Raw genomic sequence first — 17,271 nt, 5'->3', positions numbered from 1 at the left:
GAACTACCTTGGAATTGATTTATTTTTTTTTTCTTTTCCTTCAGAGCTCTTCTCGTAATTTTATTGAGTTTCTATTTAGAACTCCCTTTGAATTTTCTTAGGAACATTTTAAATTTTCATTTAAATTCACTCGGAATTATAATCACAATTAATATTTAATTTTTCTCAGCATTCCTGAAGTATTCTCCAAAATTTACCGTGAAATCTAGCATCAGACTTCCTTTGAAATGCATCTCCGAATTCCCTTTAAAAAAATCTCAGAATTCTATTAGAATTTCCTTGAAACTATGCACTGAAGTTCATAGAAATTATGTTCTAAAAATTCTCTTCAGAATTTCTATTATATTCTCATCAAGATTCTCTTAGAAATCTTCTTAGGACTAAATTGGGGTTATCATTAGAACTCATATGAAGATCTTCTTTTAATTTCCTTAGAATTCTCCTCCGAACTACCTAGGAATTCTTCACAGAACTCCCTCGAAATTATTCCTAAGTTTCACCAGGAATCAGGTGTGTTTCAGAATAAACCGAGTAGTAATCTTTAGATTTTGCACAACTTTCTCCTAACACCTTTGAATTTTCTTCAAACCTAAAAAGAAATTTCAATTAGAAAGAACACTCTTACTATTTTACTACTTAGAATTATTTTCGAACTATTCCCAGAATTCCCATGTTCACTTGAAAATATTTAAGGCGGGTAAACCAGTATTGTTCCGATGAGTAGAATCTACCAAGATTCTGAAAATTTCGCAAAGTTAAAAATGACGCTCAGTGACACAGTGGTCATTTTTTGCACTGTACGAGAAAAGTTATGTTCTCTGTGTAATAACAGCTAATCTGGCAATAACAGAGTAGCATCCGCGGGCGGTCAATCATGCTCATGCTCATGTACGAGCAAAGGTTATGACTTTCGCGTAAACATGATCGAACGAATATTTTCTACTTTTTTCTGGTTGCCCGTGGCCCTAACCTAGATTTTATGTTCCGGATCCATTAACGGTCGATGTTATGATATCAGGTTTATGCCTGGTTACTCATGGCCAGTGACCTATATCGTATGTTCCGTGGACAACAATCGACTGTTTCGTAAATATGATCATGTCGAATAAATATGCTAAAACAGGCATTTTAAAACATTTTTTATTAGGATATTTGCGAAAACAACATTGGCGGAACATCTGGCAAACCATTTGAGGACCCAATTTAAAAGGATCATTTTATAATCAACTGACATGATTATTATCCCAGGGCCCACAGTGAGGAACTCGACTGGCTATACTGTCACGGGGGGCTTGTGTAAAAACACACGATAACTATTTTTTGCTCCACTGCCTGTGAGAGTGTAACTACAATCAATCGAATGAATGAATCGAAAAATAGCCCTCGTGTGCACGGTGGTGTTCACCTATATTTTCATTTCACTACTACGAAGTTCCCGCGAGCTGGGAGCGAAAACTATCGACATCTAGAGTCCACACCGTTCTCCCAGTCGATTCCACATATTCTCTCTTTTCTACTAAAACCCTACTACTGTAGTGAAATGACTACAGCGCCGCGCCGGATGGGTTTAGTCCGAGTGAGCGTCAATCGCTTCTCTTCTTTTAGTAGGTTGGTGCATTTGGCATTTTAGTTAGTACTCCCATCGACCGCGAACCGCTGACCGTGGATGATGGAGATGAAATTTGCAACACCCGCGCTCGAGCCAGTTACATATGTCACCCACAACGGAGTACAACGCACACGTGTGGAGATGAGAATGCATACACACACAAACACACAAAGGCAGCTCCCCCATACGAACAAAAACTGTATGCAGGCAGATAAAGTTGGAGTTTTTATGGTTAAACGCAATCAAGTAGACGTAGATGATGCTATCTGTTTAGGCGTGTGTGAAACTGCAACTGCAATGAGGCAAAAGTGGAGAAAATTGTTGTCCGGCAGATTGCGTCTTGTTATTAGGCGACAGCGACAGTATAAAGGTATAACACGCAGATTGTGGATGGAGGAGGAAAGCATGTACTTACTTTTCTATAGGAATAATATGACCTTCAACGATCTATAGCTGCTTTGTACAAGTCGTCGTAAATGATAGTGATGGAAAGTTGATTTGTAATCATATGGAATAGAATGGCTTTATGGGCATTTGAATTATAGGTTCGTGTTTAGAATATCTATTTCAGGGTGGCAACTGCTTTTCCATTTTGAAATTTTATTTATTTTCACGGTTTTCCTGGTCATCGAAAGGTACAGTAGCAGCACCTACCCCACCCGTGTCCCCTCGAGATCGTCAAGTCGACGATGACAGGAGCACATATCGTGGTAGGGGTAAACAATAGTTGCAATTTCCAAACCTACGACTGGATGCCTTCCTTCAAATAACAACTGAAGTGCGGTAAAAATCGGTAGAACTGTTTCAAACACATCGTTGGTACTTGAGCGGGTCGGCGTTCATCTCTTTTTGCCAGTGGTGGCGTTTGGTAAAGAGAGATGAAAAAACCGATTTGTACCTTCCTTAAAAGTTGTCCTAGCTCGCTATTCTACCACAGACAAACAGACGTAACTCTTTGAAAAAAGTTTTTCTTGAAAAAATAGTATCTCAAAACATAGGACCTCAGTAGCGACATCTTTCGCTTACTCGCAAACAATATTGCATAAAAGTTCTATAGAATGTAAAGAAACGTCAAAGTGATCCGATGCCAGCGCTGCGGCGAGTAGTTCGCGGTACTGATAATATTCAAATCAACCGTTAAATGCGTGAACGAAGATACACAATGAAGAGTTACGTCTGTTTGTCTGTAATTCTACTATCTATATGCAATTTTCACACTGCCGTACTTTAAAGGAACTATCAACTCTAGACTTTCATCTCCTCCATCTATCGTATAAAAATTACCACTTTAGTCTGTTATTTGAAATTAGCAACTTCAACTATGTATATCGTTGACTTCACGCAGAAGTAATACTAAACATATAGTCAAAGATACCATTATTGTCAATAAAAGCAAATGTGTAGAGTCCACTTTAGACAAGGATTTCAAGTTATGGTAGTTTCAACGTTAACTATTAACGTTAGTCTCTATAAGGGTTTATGAGCCAGGAAAATTTAGAAACACTAGGAAAGTTGCAATTTATACCATGTTTATAAAAATATATCTTTTTTCCCAAGTAAGATGATATTGCGGTGCTCATCATATATCTGACTGATGCAACCCGCTTTCTCCCTGTTAACTTGAGCCACATTACAGAACCACGTCGAAACGACAAAATATGACAGTACAATGTATTAAAATACGCGTTTATACTGTTTAATATGACACTAACAAAATCCGCATTATAGAATGTCGGATTAGCGGGGAGATGTTGCATTATACAGTGTTTAAAAACAAGCCGGAATAGTGTTCAAAAGCTGCATCAGGTGAAATTTCAGGACCAAAAAAATATGTATCTGACTTTCCAATTTATCCAAGGTACATATTCCAAACTTTTTCCCAGTAATTCTCGATTCCAGTCTTTTTATCGCATTTCCCGAATCGGTAGACACTCTGCATATGTGTGACAAGCAGGTAAGGCATAGGAAAAATGTGACGAAGGGGAGGTATGCACCCCAAGTAATATTGAATCTCTTGTCTCGTATGCTAATCGACAGTAACAAAAATAATAAACTTAAGGGGGGAAGTACAATTAGAATTTTTTTTTCTCGAAAAAATTTTTGTTGGCTTAATTTACTCTATATGTATCTGGGAATGAGCCTTTAAAAGCATAAAGCCGTCCGGAGCTTATTTAAAAAGTTATACGCAATTCAGTGAGTGCATGTCAAATAGCTGAACATGTCAAAGTTGAACCACAGACAAACAGACGTAACTCTTTGAAAAAGTTTTTCTTGAAAACATAGTATCTCAAAACATATGACCTCAGTAACGACATCTCTCGGGCTTCTCGCGGAAAACAAGCTTGCTCGCTAGCTCGCAAACAATATTGCATAAAAGTTCTATAGAATGTATAGAAACATCAATGTGATCCGATGCCAGTGCTGCGGCGAGTAGTTCGCGGAACTGATAATATTCAAATCAACCGTTAAATGCATGAACGAAGATACACAATGAAGAGTTACGTCTGTTTGTCTGTGGTTGAACTTTAAATGCTTCTACTGAAAAGTAGTGTTTTCAAAATCGCCGTGCAATGTACAGGTCAGAGTTTTCATTCAAATCGATTCCGGTTTTCTGTTTTATGTTCATAATTAAATTCTCCACAACATGAATAGAAAGATTTTTTAGATTTGTTTGTTATAACATGTTTTTTTTATAAACAAAGTCGAAAAAAATAGGGTTTTTAAAAAAAAAATTTCAACTTCAAATTTTTTGTGAATTCATTGTAATTCATGTTGTGCGCTGTACCTTCTTCAAATTTAATGTCCTGTTTTTTTTTTGTTTCAGACGTGATCATGGACGTAGGGACTGCACGGCGCGAAGTGCTGCTTTAAAAAATTGACTTCACATTATTTATAATAATTGGGCTAAATTGCAAAATTTTAAAAAAATGTCACTGATAATTTATCTTCATTAAATCCTTAATAACATACATAAAGAATCGCTAACATTCATTTATTTCCCTACTCGCAATCCACTCTCAAAGATAGGCCTCATTTTAGGCCTTCTAATTGTACTTCCCCCCTTAAATAAAAGAAAATAATTTGTCGAGAAATGAGAATAATAGTGAATCGAATTAAAAGATGCTCATTTAGGCAAGCAACTCAAACTAGCTCGAAGAAGGTTGAGAGCTATTAGTTGACGAAAAATTACGAGTAACTGCGAGGAACTGCGAGCGAGTGCAAGCTGAGTTATTGAACAAAGCTATTGTCTTAACGTTTTTATTACACCGTGTTATTGAAATGGGAGCTGGGTACCCGGGTGCATCAAAGCGCATACACCTTAAGAGAGATTTTTCCAGCCTAAAGGCTGGTTCGCCTCTGGGAGATGCGTGTAAGTTGGCTTGAGCCATCCAATATTTAAAATTTACAATTCATTAAATTTTAAAGAAAAGTTTGGTTTATTTTAAGCATATTATAAGTTTAGTTTTGTTGACTGTATCATTTTGCAGGATACTCCGGATGTGTATGCCAAGGTCCAGGTTCGTTCGTACTGTTTCAAACTGCGGACAATTTATTAGAAGATGTTCCACCGTTAGGGGAACCTGGCAGAACTGGCATGTTGGTTGAGGAAAGGTTGATATGTAGTGCTGATGGGTGATCCTTGTATGTCCAACTCTAAGACGGGATAATACTTGCTGTTCTCATCGACTTTTGCTGTCCGTCCATCTTCCTATATCTCCTTTTATTTTCCTTAGAAAAAGGACTTCGTTTGATGCCCACTGCTGCTCCCATGTACGATTAACAGATTGCGTGATTGTTGAGGTACCATTTTTCGGAGCTTCGGCCAAGGCAAGCGAGACGGTCTGCTTCCTCGTTACCTTTAATGCCGCAGTGACCGGGTATCCAGCACAATGTGGTGCTAGCTCGGGCGGTAATCTCGATGGCTTGAATTAACGGGTGCTTCTGTCCTGGGTTCTCCAAAGCTGCCAGAACACTAGCCGAGTCTGAAAGTATGATTTTAGGAGTGAAGTCGTCGGCGTTACTGTTTATGGCGTGTAGAATGGCTGCTGTCTCAGCAGAAAATACAGTGAACTGATCTCGCAGCTGTTTTTAGAATGCGATTTCTTTCTCACCGACAATTACAGGTTGGCTGTATGTAGTTTTCGACGAATAATTTTGGGGTACCTACCACAACAATTACAATGCCATTCGCGTAGACAAAAATATAGATGTCCTTTGGTAAATTCATAAATACTGAGTTCATGGGGACCAATAATAAGGTGCCGGCAAGGACTGAGCCTTGTGGAACTTCGATCTCTTCTTTAAAAGTGTTGGATTTAGTGCTCCTTCAGAAAACCCTGGACAAATTTGCCCATCTTGCCTACAATATCCCAGCCTATAAGCTGTTGTTGTACAGCAGGACGCCAAACTCGGTTGTATGCTTTCGAGAGATCCAAAGTTGCGGAGAGACCTGGCACCCGCTACCGGCTGGGAATGCCGGGCCTACTGTCATAATGTATATGGGTTAAACCCTCTTGTAGATTCCGGCCTCCTTCGCGAAACATATCAGTTGTGCCTCTGCTACCGGGTCGTTCTGAAGGGCGACTCGGATGTTGCCCGGGATCCCGTAAAGTTCTCGTGGTCCGTGGAAACAAGGGCAGTTTATAAGAATGTGCTCGACCGTCATTATTGTTCTGCAGATGTCGCATCTTTGGCGGAAGTTTCTGCCACTGCTGCTCCCCATGTTGTGGGTGATGCGGGTGTGGCCGCTTCTTAACCGGGACAGGAATCTCTGGTCGTTAAACCTTGGGACATCCGTCCAGGGAAGGGTTACCCCTTTGGTCTTCCGGATGAAGAGGTCTCTCCTGGCGAACCATTCGCGGTTCCACCCGTCCTGAGGGTTGACTTGATCCAACTTTTCAGGTCCTGTCTGGGTACCGAAGTGTTGGCGAGTCGGCCATTTTGTCCAATGGCAGCGAGGTGGTCTGCTTCTGTGTTTCCGGCAATTCCGCAGTGTCCCGGTATCCACATGAAAGTGGTGCCAGGGGGGGGGGGGGGTGTGGTTTTGTATGGCCTGAATCCAGGGGTGGCGGGCAGTGGCGGATTCCAGTGCCGCGAGGGCGCTAGCAGAGTCGGTTAGTACACATAGCGGGGAGGAGGATGGTAGGGAAGCTGCGTAATGGAGGGCTGCAGTCTCGGCCGAGAAGACCGAGAATTGATCGGGGAGTCTCCAGAAGTGTGAGGTCTGTCCATCAGTTACTCCAAAGCCGACCCTGCCTCCTGCCTTGGAGCCGTCGGTGAAACGGAGTTCATAGTTGTGGTACCGTGTTTGTAATAATTCGGTGAGGCAGGATCTCATTGCCGTAGAGTTGTCTCCTGCTCGGAACTGCTTGGCCATGCATTTTTCTACTCGGATGGGGGAAGAATCCCACTCTCTGGCTCCGTTCCAGTGAAGCTGGGCCACCGGGGGGAGCTCCTGGTGAGCGATTTCCTGGAGGATTCGTTTCCCTTCTGTGAGGAGATAGAATTCTCCTTCTCCGCTTAATTTTTCGTCGAGGCCCACGGCTCTGGTACAGATTGTTTCCGCAATGTAATATCGGAAAGGGAGCACTCCGATTTCAATACAGGCGGTATCGGCTGGTGTTGAGGGCAGAAGTCCAGCCGCAATTCGTGTTGCCTGGTTATATATCGGTGCTAGTCGGGTGACGACCGAATCGCTGGACGCACAGAGGAGCTCAATTCCGTAGGTCAGTCGGCTATGAACAATGGCTCTGGCGGTATTGAGTACGATGGCCCTGTTGCTCGTTTTATGCTGCCCGGAGAGGGAGCGGAGGATGTTCAATCGTGTTCGACAATTAGTCCTGACATCATTAAGGTGGGTGCCGAACCGAAAGTTCCGGTCAATCGTGACCCCGAGGATGGATATGGTCTTCTTTCTAGGGATAGTGTGGCTGTTAATCTTGATTGGTGTCGGAAGTGGTCGGTGGCCAAGGCGGCAGACGTGGGAGATTGAGCTCTTTTCAGCAGATATCTCAAAGCCGGTCCTAGCGACCCATTGGCCAACAGCGGAGACCGCAGCTTGGAGCTTTATCCTCATGGCCTTCAGGGTCTTCCCTATGATCAGTAGCAAAATGTCGTCCGCATAGACGATAGGTAGATTGAGGTTAAGGAACGCCACTGCCATAGTCGCTGGTATTCCGGCTAAATCACCGGCCCTACTATCACCATCACCGACAACCCGGCGAGTGCAACGCCGTTGTCACCCCAGCGGGCCTTCAGCAGTGTCGTTGGCAGTTCGGCAGTTGCCCCGCCGTTCATAATTGTCATCTCGACGATAGTCACCAACAGTGATGGCATAATCCTCACTCAAATGATTTTGTTTAGCTCTCAAGGGCTTCCAATATCACGCATGATATTGGAATAAAATATCAAGCATGATATTGTTTTTACAAGCTCCTTTGATATTGCGAGACTATTCAGAACATGTAAAATTGTAGCCACGAGTTGACTTACAACAAAAATGATTCCTTTGCACATCGTTTTCTTAGAAAGAGAAAGCATAGTTTGCTATCTTTCTTTAAGCTTCACAGATGGCAGACACGAAGTTACTGCTGCCAGCAGTGATGTAAGTTTCGTTTCGTGTTCGGATGTACAGCAAAAATCTTGAAGCTCAAACTCAACACAGTTTGGTGAGAATTGTAGCCGGGGAGTTTTGTTAGCATGATATCATAGCAACCGTATCACAGCTTGTAATATCATCGGCTGTTGTTTGCGTGTTGAGTTTTTGGTCTACGATACTCAAATGAGATTATGCACATTGGTGAGATTAGATCTTTTGATATTTTCACAACACTGGTCACCAATGCACCACCACCAACAGTGAACCTTTCGCTGTTTGTCATCAGATGTTTCTGTCGGCCACTGGGTGGTTATCGTCGAACGAGTGAGCTGCTCTTGGTGGCTATTCCCGGCATTAGTCGCATCCACCGGCTCCATGAACAGCTAGCAACTAGCAACAGCTAGCTCACCGGTCAGCAAACCACACGATCAAAAACACCACCCACCAGCAACGACCACCAACATCATCATCAACAAAAAGCAGCATGCAAGCAGGTAACCCTTTACCATGTGACATTACAAAATAAATGTTAAAATAAAACTTGAAAATGATGACATCGATTTTTTTTTTGTCAGTTTGAACTTGACAGTGCTGTCACAGACAAACAGACATAACACATTGAATATTTCTCACTGTAAAACATCGTCGCTAAAACATTACCGCCATCTGTTGAGTACACTGTGGTGGGCACTACGCTGACCAGATGGCGGTAGTGTGTAAACGTCAAACGCAAGGGAATTGACTATGTGTGCCACAGGTGGTGTTACTACCAACTACGATACTTTTAAATTGTCCGTTAAATGCTTGTTCGATGAACAAATTGCGAGTGTTATGTCTGTTTGTCTGTGGTGGTGTGATCATCATGATTACTAGCTCATGTATCGCTATAAAAGTTATTTGTACCAAGGAAATCTTAAAAATATATTAAATCTACCAATTACATACGGTTACTTGCTTAAATTAATCTAAATCAGTTAGAAATGTTGATGTCCAAACTGCATAAGATTTATTCTCATGAGTGCTTGATCATTGGGAAATGACAAGAAAGCTAATGATCGGTCGTTTCGTCTCGTGATAGTGAGAGGACCTGTTTTCTCATTGTCATGACGGCCGTGATATTTACCAGCTCTGGTTTCTGGAAATGTCTAGTATAAGAATTTAATTCGTTTGTCTTTTGTATCTCTTTATTAATTTTTGTTTGTCTCATCGTCGCCCACTGGTCACCATAGCCGGTCGAACTCCAGACGAATCTAGAACCACACTACCGTTCATACTGACGACATCGCTCTGATGAGACAACGAAACCCTACCCCAAGCTCCTCCTCTTTTCCTATCCTTCGACAATGTACCCCTCTAACCTCGAGTAAGCCGTGAGTATTTGGCCCAACTCCTACTAGACATAGAATTAAGGGAATTTTGTTACAAACAAAGAACCATGAATTATCGGCTCCGTAAAGCTAACGCGGTTGAGCCTTACAAATAAACGAACTAGATAAACAAAATCAAGGCTACGCACAATGGAATTCGGTTTTGATCCATTCCGCAAATTTGACAGACAAAATATGAGCTTTCTGTTAAATTTGCTATGAAAGGTGCCGGAATCCCTTCTTGGAGTATTCATGTGCTGTGCGTGAGCGTCTAGCATACTTTTACGAGGTATTGGATTAACTAATATTGTTGAAGATTTTTTTTTAATTTAGAAAATAATGATTTCAGCAAAAAATTATGCACGTAGGGGAAATGACGACTTCGGCATGACAGACTATTTTCGGCAACCCAAATTGAAACGCTAATTTCACTGGATTTTCTTACGAAAACACTTCGCTGAATGCATTCAAACGATTATTTAGACTTTCAGCTTCAATTTGATTATATTTTTACCGCTGAGAAAAGCAATCTAGCAAGGTTTTCTTGAAAAATGAAACACTCGCATTACAAAATGCTGCTGATTTCGAGTTGCCGATGAAAAAAGCACAGCTGTTTAACACGCAGCTCAAATAGAAAGGTTGCCGAATAAAAAGATGTTGCCCACTATAGTCGCTCTCACTAGAGAAGATTGGAGGTTTGTAAAAGCGTTTCAAAACAATTTTTGACAATTCTTTCGATGGTAGCAAAAGATTGTAAACAAACCAATACTGCATATGTGTGCGTTCCTTAGAGAAAAAGGCTATAGAGTTCTCCAGATGCACAAAAGTGTGCGTGAGACCGCGCGCTACCTTTTTAAGTAGTTGTGATATCGCGATACCTTTTTTTTCATCTTCTTCTTTATTTTTATGTATGGATGTTGGATTTTAGTGTTCGTGAGATTGCGCTTGGAGATCTCTATAGAGATATCTAAGCGCAATCTCACGAACACTTAAATCCAACATCCATATATAAAATGAAGAAAAAGAAGAACCAAAAAGGTATCGCGATATCACAACTACTTAAAAAGGTAGCGCGCGGTCTCACGCACACTTTTGTGCATCTGGAGAACTCTATAGAAAGATGGTCGCTGCTTAGGTTGCCGAGAATACGTAAATTCCCCTGTATAGTTTTCCGCAAAATGGTATGCACCGCCAATTGGTTTTTCGCCAAATGGTACAATCCGTAAAATGGTTCACGTCGCCAAACATTATTCCGCAAAATATGCAACCGCGAAAAGAAATTGTTAGCATAGTTGAAATGGAAAATGAAGTCGAGATACGATGATTCATAGTTAACATGATAAAGAGACGCATCCACGTTCTTCTTCTTATTCTTTCTTTTATTTAACGTCGGTCTCTGTGCTAATCTAGTGCCAACCACCGACGGACATCGATGACCATCCGTTGACGACAATGTGCAGGGAGACAGCTTCCACACCTGCGTAGGATATCGCCACCATTCAACACACATGGGCCGGAACCAACGGCTTTACTTCCCTTCCGAAGGAAGACGTGACCAGAGATTTTTATGCCTCAGAAAAATCTCACCGACCTCGGCTGGGATTGAACCCAGACCCATTGGAGTGAGAAAGCAGTCATGTTTATCACTACACTACCGGCGCCGGCGCATCCACGTTCAGATGTAGGGGTTGGACAAATTATACGCAGATGAAACTTCTTACCAGGGGCTTGGCAACCCTATATCAATCCTATACGTTTGACAGTAGACAACATCACGGGCCTTATTTAAATACGGCCCGCCTGACGTATACATGGTAGAAAGCGACGGAAAATTGTATTATAAGCAGGAAGACAAGAGCAGATGATAGCATCAAAAACATGGCCGCCAGCCAGGCCCCTGCTTCTTACAGTCAGCTATTTTCTTACAATAAATAAAGTTTTAGCTTAAAACAATGATAATAATCATTCATTGAATCAGTAGATGTTGGATCATTGTAGGTCAGCATTCCGTATTATTAAGTTTCATTGCTTAAAAGGATCCTTCAACAGAGAGCATTTTTTTTACCGTAGCGATTTTTTTTTATCGATTTCGTTTATTTGGAAAGTTCAATCACGTTAGCTTTACGGAGCCTATAATTCATTGCTCTTTATTTGTAACAAAATTCGCTTGATTATATGTCTATGTGTGAAGTTGGAAAGAATACTCGCGGCTTACGCGAGGTTCTGAAGCGTTTTTTATAAAAGTTAGTTATTATTTCGTCCAGAACCACAAATTTAACATAAAAGAACCTAAGAATGTTTAGATGTGTTTCAGGTGATCAGCATTTATAGCAATCTTCACAACTCACACGTTGTTCTTTATCAATGCTGATCAAGTTGTTTAGTTTGAGATTTTCATTCTCGTCATGACTTATCAAAGTCTGCTTTACTGTGTCTGTAAAGGTTTTTGAATCCCTCGTGACAGATTCTTTAGAAATGGAGCCATTTTTTACCTCTCCCTTTTAAAGTTGCACACAACATCAACAGGCCACTAGCTGTTTCCGTATACTCTTTCAATAAACGACTTAAACATATTCAATTGATTCTTTACGTTTGGCTCGATACTCTATAAAATCATAGGTTGACTGTCCCTACCCGGGTATTTTTGTGCGTACGAGACATTCTACTTATCCCATCCTCTTCGCTTTACTTACTTTAAATAGATGTTGATGAACAAAATAGTTAACAATTTCGGGAAACAAGTGTACAATACTTTCCAAATGATCATACCATTCGGTGGAAATTTGTAACGTAAATACAATACAATACTATACAATAATGCAGTAATTTGGGTTGCAATTGCGCCATGCATCAGTGATAAGGTAGCACCACCAAAAACTGCATACGATGCTGAAGAGAGAGAGAAAAAGACTCCGTTCCCTAATAACAAAGGATACCTTATGTGTCACAATCTCAGCTCAGCCAGGCGACGGATCATTTCAAAACTTGGAGAAAATTATTCTCCCTGAACATATAAAGCCGAATGATGTCATCCCAAGAAACTCGCAACTTTCCTACATCACTGTACCTGCATCAAAATGACGATCATCGCTTCTCTGCCACATGCAGATAAAAATATATGTTTTTCAATCAACAGGTACATATTTTTAGACGATCGTGAGGGATAAAATCGTCCCAACTAACAGTCTTATCCTTATTGGATTTGGATTCCCGCAATAAATGGGCCAAAACAAAATCCAGCTATCGAAAACTTCTTTTATGCAACACACTCCGCACAACTATCGTGTCGTGTGTACGTACATTCTGGTATTTATCTGTTCCGCTGTGTAGGTGCACGGATGCTTTTGTGTCTGTAAATTTTACGCTGTCGTAATGATCGCCCTCGGTCCTCCACTCCGTATAGTGCAAATACCTATCAACTCGAAAATGATTTTACTCTGTGGCCCATAGCAAAGGCGCGGAAGGAACAACGTCCCCTATAGAGGAACAGCTAGCTTGGAGAAAAGTAGCCCCGAAAAAATGTTCTGACACTCACCTAGAAACACTGGAATTGAGGCGATATTTTCTCCCTTCGCTATCTGGAATCCTATATTCCTTAACGCCACTGACACTACACACTGCTGCTCCGCGGATTCATTTTTTCCGTTTTATTCCACTCACTCACTGCGATCTGATGATGGTGCTCTGCGCTGGGTTCACTTTTTTTTTCTTTTCTGTTCCAGTCTCGTGCCTGCTGCTGGGGGCCACGTTTTCCCCCGCCAAGTAATCACTTTGGGGTAGCGCGCGCGACTTTCCACCCCAGGAAAACGGTACGGCCAACTAATTTGCACTTGAATTTTGCAAAATTTTGATTTTTTCACGGTTTGTCCTGCTTTTGTCAAAGCGGACGAAATTTTCTGCTTGTTCCTCTGTAAGTACTCTCGCGACGAATGTCGAAAAGAACAGCCTTCTTTCTGCAGAGTGTTCTCTTTCTCCCTGCCACTGTCTGACTATAGTTGCCTTTCGTTTACTCCTAAACTCTGGTCTTGTTTTGCAGCGCCACCATCGGTCGCCTTTCAGTTTTTTTACTGTTCTGGTACGATGGAAAAGGAATTATATTTATGATGGCACACCATGGAACCTTCCGTGATTATAAAGTCAATGCAATTAATTTCAAAGAAAAATATCCAACTGTTCTAACCAAACAGCATTTAATTAATCAAAGGGATAACATTTTAAAAGGTGAATTAAAAAATGTTCAACAGACTCCAACAATCAATTATTGATTGAATAATGTTTTTTTTTTTATTTTGCACCATTAATTTATTTGGAACAACATAAGCTTTCATTGCACTTCCAGGAAGATTAATATTTTAGATTTTGCTTTTCTTGTTTTCCCTTAATTTTGTATTTGACGTTTCCTTGTGACGCGCAACTGCACGAAAAATAATGACAAGAAAACATGCCTCAGCGGCCAAAATTACTGTCTATTGGCCGAACAGATATCACGTAACCATAAATATTGCTGATTGCTTCTGAAACAAGGCTGCCCCAAAAATGCAAAAAGTGTGAAAAATGTGAACGTTTCCGTCAAAAAAATTTATTGTCTTTGGAGCAATTATTGCCTGCATTATAAGGAATAAGTGCACCGGATCCACTGATACGATTAGTCGGAAACTCGCTCTATTATCGCACTTTTTAATAAGTGAAAATGCGCTTATGCTTTGTCCAGTTTGGTGTGAAATACGCAATATAAAAAAAAATATAGACTTCTCTGACTTTTGTGAAATGCACAAGTATTGTCGGGGTAAATTATAATTATTAGTACAATAAAACCTTTGAATTCACCCAAAATTCTGCACTAATACTTGTGCAATTCATAAACGTCAAAGAAGCCTCCCTAATAAAAAATAACCATAAACGAACGATAACCCAAATCATTGAACTATTCCACAAATGGTTTGGATGATACCCAGAACACGTCGTTAAGCAAATTAACCATACAATTTTTATTAGGGCTATTTATCTACACGGAACCGACAAATTACCCAAAATTAAGTTCTTTTCACTCATCTCCCATGTTCCGTTCAATAAGCTAATTTTCAGTAAACTGCTTAAAGTAGTTTGCATTTGGCTACGGCAAAAATAATTACTTACTCGTGAGTATTTTCTACCTAAAATTAAGTTCAATTGCCTCAAATTTGAGAATATCTCATATACTCACTAGTAGCATACACAGCAAAAAAAGTTGTTGAATATTACATCGAAACTGCTGCAACCAGGTCAATCCATCGGTTGTGTAAAATCACATTGTACGATGTACATCGATTTTGCGAACAAAATTACATCCATTGATGTAATATTGTATCTGCGTTTTGCTATTACATGATTATTTCATGCATCAGCTTGAATTACGTTGATCGATATTACATTTTTTTTTTGCTGTGTAGAGGTAACTCTAAGACCACTGGGTCCCGAAGAAAATCATTATTATTTTTGGCTCACTCAGTACCAGAACAACGGTCCCAAGCAGTCCCAAGCTATTTCACTCACCCCTGCATGTTCTGCATGTATCCACACACCCCTGATGTTATCTGTCAAACTTTCATAGCGAATCAAAACAAACATAGTGTAGTAATAGAATTTCAACTAGAATAGGGTACGTTAATCGTTTGCTTGGGACCAATAGGCTACTAAAGTGGTGAGCCAATTTAAAATCGTTAGTTTCGTACTGATTGTTGCTAGTAGCTTATTGAACGATAGTCATGAGAAAGTCGAATCTCTCGTTCCGTTTTTGACAACAACAAAAAGTGAAAATGGGATGCAAAACTCAAAATTACCCAAAAATAAATAAAAAGAACTTAAATTTAGGGTAAATTTTTTTCTCTGTGTAGCGCTCCGAATCATAAGGGTCTAACTGCGATGATCGATTTTCTCTTTTGTTAATAACTCGGCGACCCATAAATGAGTAAAATTTTACCCATTTCGAAGAAAAGTGGCTTAACTCACGAAATGAGTAAAACCGAGTTTACTCATTAATGAGTATTCGACTAGTACTTCATAAAATGGGTAGTTTTTATCCTTCGTGTTTTTTTTGGCAATGAATAAACAGTACCCATCTTTTTAATCGCTTCATAGGGCACATAACTAACAATCATAAATACGTCAGAGGTCAACTTAAGATCAACAAAACACTTTCTTTATTGGAATCATGAAACAATGGCACATTCAACACTGCAAAGCAATAAAAAAAAGTCAACCGCTTGTGCTGAGCTGGGAATTATAGAAGTGATTTTGTATAAGTAACTCGTGCGTCATAATCTCCTCTTGCACTTGATCTACTTTGGATTTGGCTTACTGATGTATATCGGCTTGAAATCTGGCAAAATCATCTTGTACAGTTTTCCAGGCATGATAAATTAGGATGGAGGCCAACAAAGCTTTAAGAGATAGGTATATTGAGCCACATAATTGTGGTTTAGGAATAGGATAGCCTGTAACGGACAAAGAGCATCCGGAAACAGGACAAGCGAATCCAGTTAAAAATCGTATGAATTGCAGCTCTGGGAAAATGGCGATATTTTTTTACAGAATCACTGAGGATTCTTAGTTTTTAAAAAATACCCTTTTTTGACAGCTCGGAATGAATTCAAAAAATGGGTAAAATATACTCATTTAATGGTTCAAGTTAGCGTGTTTGCTAGCTACCCCCCCCCCCCCTCCGTAAGCACAAAAACGTGCTTGTATTGCCCCCTCGGTAGAGTTGATCACAATCACACCGAAAATCAGTGATGTCCCATTTCTTTATTACTCGATTAATAATTAGTCGGTTATTTATTTATCGCTGTGCTGCAAGCTATACTATCATTTTCCACCTATGAAAGTGACATGTTTGAAAAAATGATGATCCTCTGCAAAAAATAATGCATGATATTACCGATTGAAAATAATTCATTTTTTGGTTCGTTAATCGAATAATCAATTATTCGAATAAAAATCGCTCTCCACTCACCGCGGTAAGCTCCAACTTGGATTGACTTTTAAAACCGTCCCTGTTTGTGTGATCTGCAAAACGTTTGCTTAGAGTCGTGTTGATTGAATCTGATGTTAATTTAATCCGAGGATAATACCGGTTGGAGCTTACCACCATAAATGTGAAATATAAGGTCTGTTCATAAACAATGAGACAATTTTAAAGGGACCGGGGCCTGGGTCTATTACATTCCATGAACCATAGTATAACTATTTTTTTATAAAGTTAACATTACTGGTAAGGTATAGGTAGTGTTGGAGCTGTTCTACACACTTAGAAAATAATACCGAACTCGATTTAATTTTCTACCGAACCTGTTCGGTTACCAACGAGAAACCAAATAAATGGATTAATAAAAAAAATTAAGGCCTATTTATCGAATCAGATCCCAATTTCGGTAAAATAGTATAAATTTGACAGATATAAATGAAGACTGAACCGAAAAGTACGGTAATGTATCGATATTTACGAATTCGCTACGTGAAAACCGAGAAATTCGGTAAACTGAACCGAATATTCGAAAAAAAAAGTGTTAAACGTCAAACGCTTAAACGTCAAACGTTCCACTTGCGCTCAACTTAACGACGGAAATTTTTCTCGCGTGTGCTAGTCGGACGTGTGCAAAACTTTAGTAAAAATGGAAAAAGTTCTGGAGCAGCTGCAACAGGAGTATGCACGATTGATT

The 17,271-nt window shown here is 40.1% G+C and overlaps 1 protein-coding gene across 1 annotated transcript in view; it reads right to left on the bottom strand.

The window, feature by feature from the left end:
* LOC135711060 (serine-rich adhesin for platelets) overlaps window positions 1-13,535 on the bottom strand; it is a 76,968-nt gene extending 63,433 nt beyond the window's left edge. Inside the window, exon 1 of the mRNA XM_065233804.1 lies at window positions 13,110-13,535. The gene's annotated coding sequence lies outside the window, so the exon portion shown is untranslated. The remainder of the gene's footprint in view (window positions 1-13,109) is intronic.
* Between the last annotated feature and the right edge of the window lie 3,736 nt (window positions 13,536-17,271).

The sequence above is a fragment of the Ochlerotatus camptorhynchus genome, unplaced genomic scaffold (assembly GCF_037179485.1).
Source record: "Ochlerotatus camptorhynchus isolate MF236.1 unplaced genomic scaffold, CSIRO-AGI_Acam_v1.1 ptg000417l, whole genome shotgun sequence".
NCBI lineage: Eukaryota > Metazoa > Arthropoda > Insecta > Diptera > Culicidae > Ochlerotatus > Ochlerotatus camptorhynchus.
Note: the sequence above shows the minus strand (reverse complement) of the source record. Positions and strands in the feature narration are given on the sequence as shown.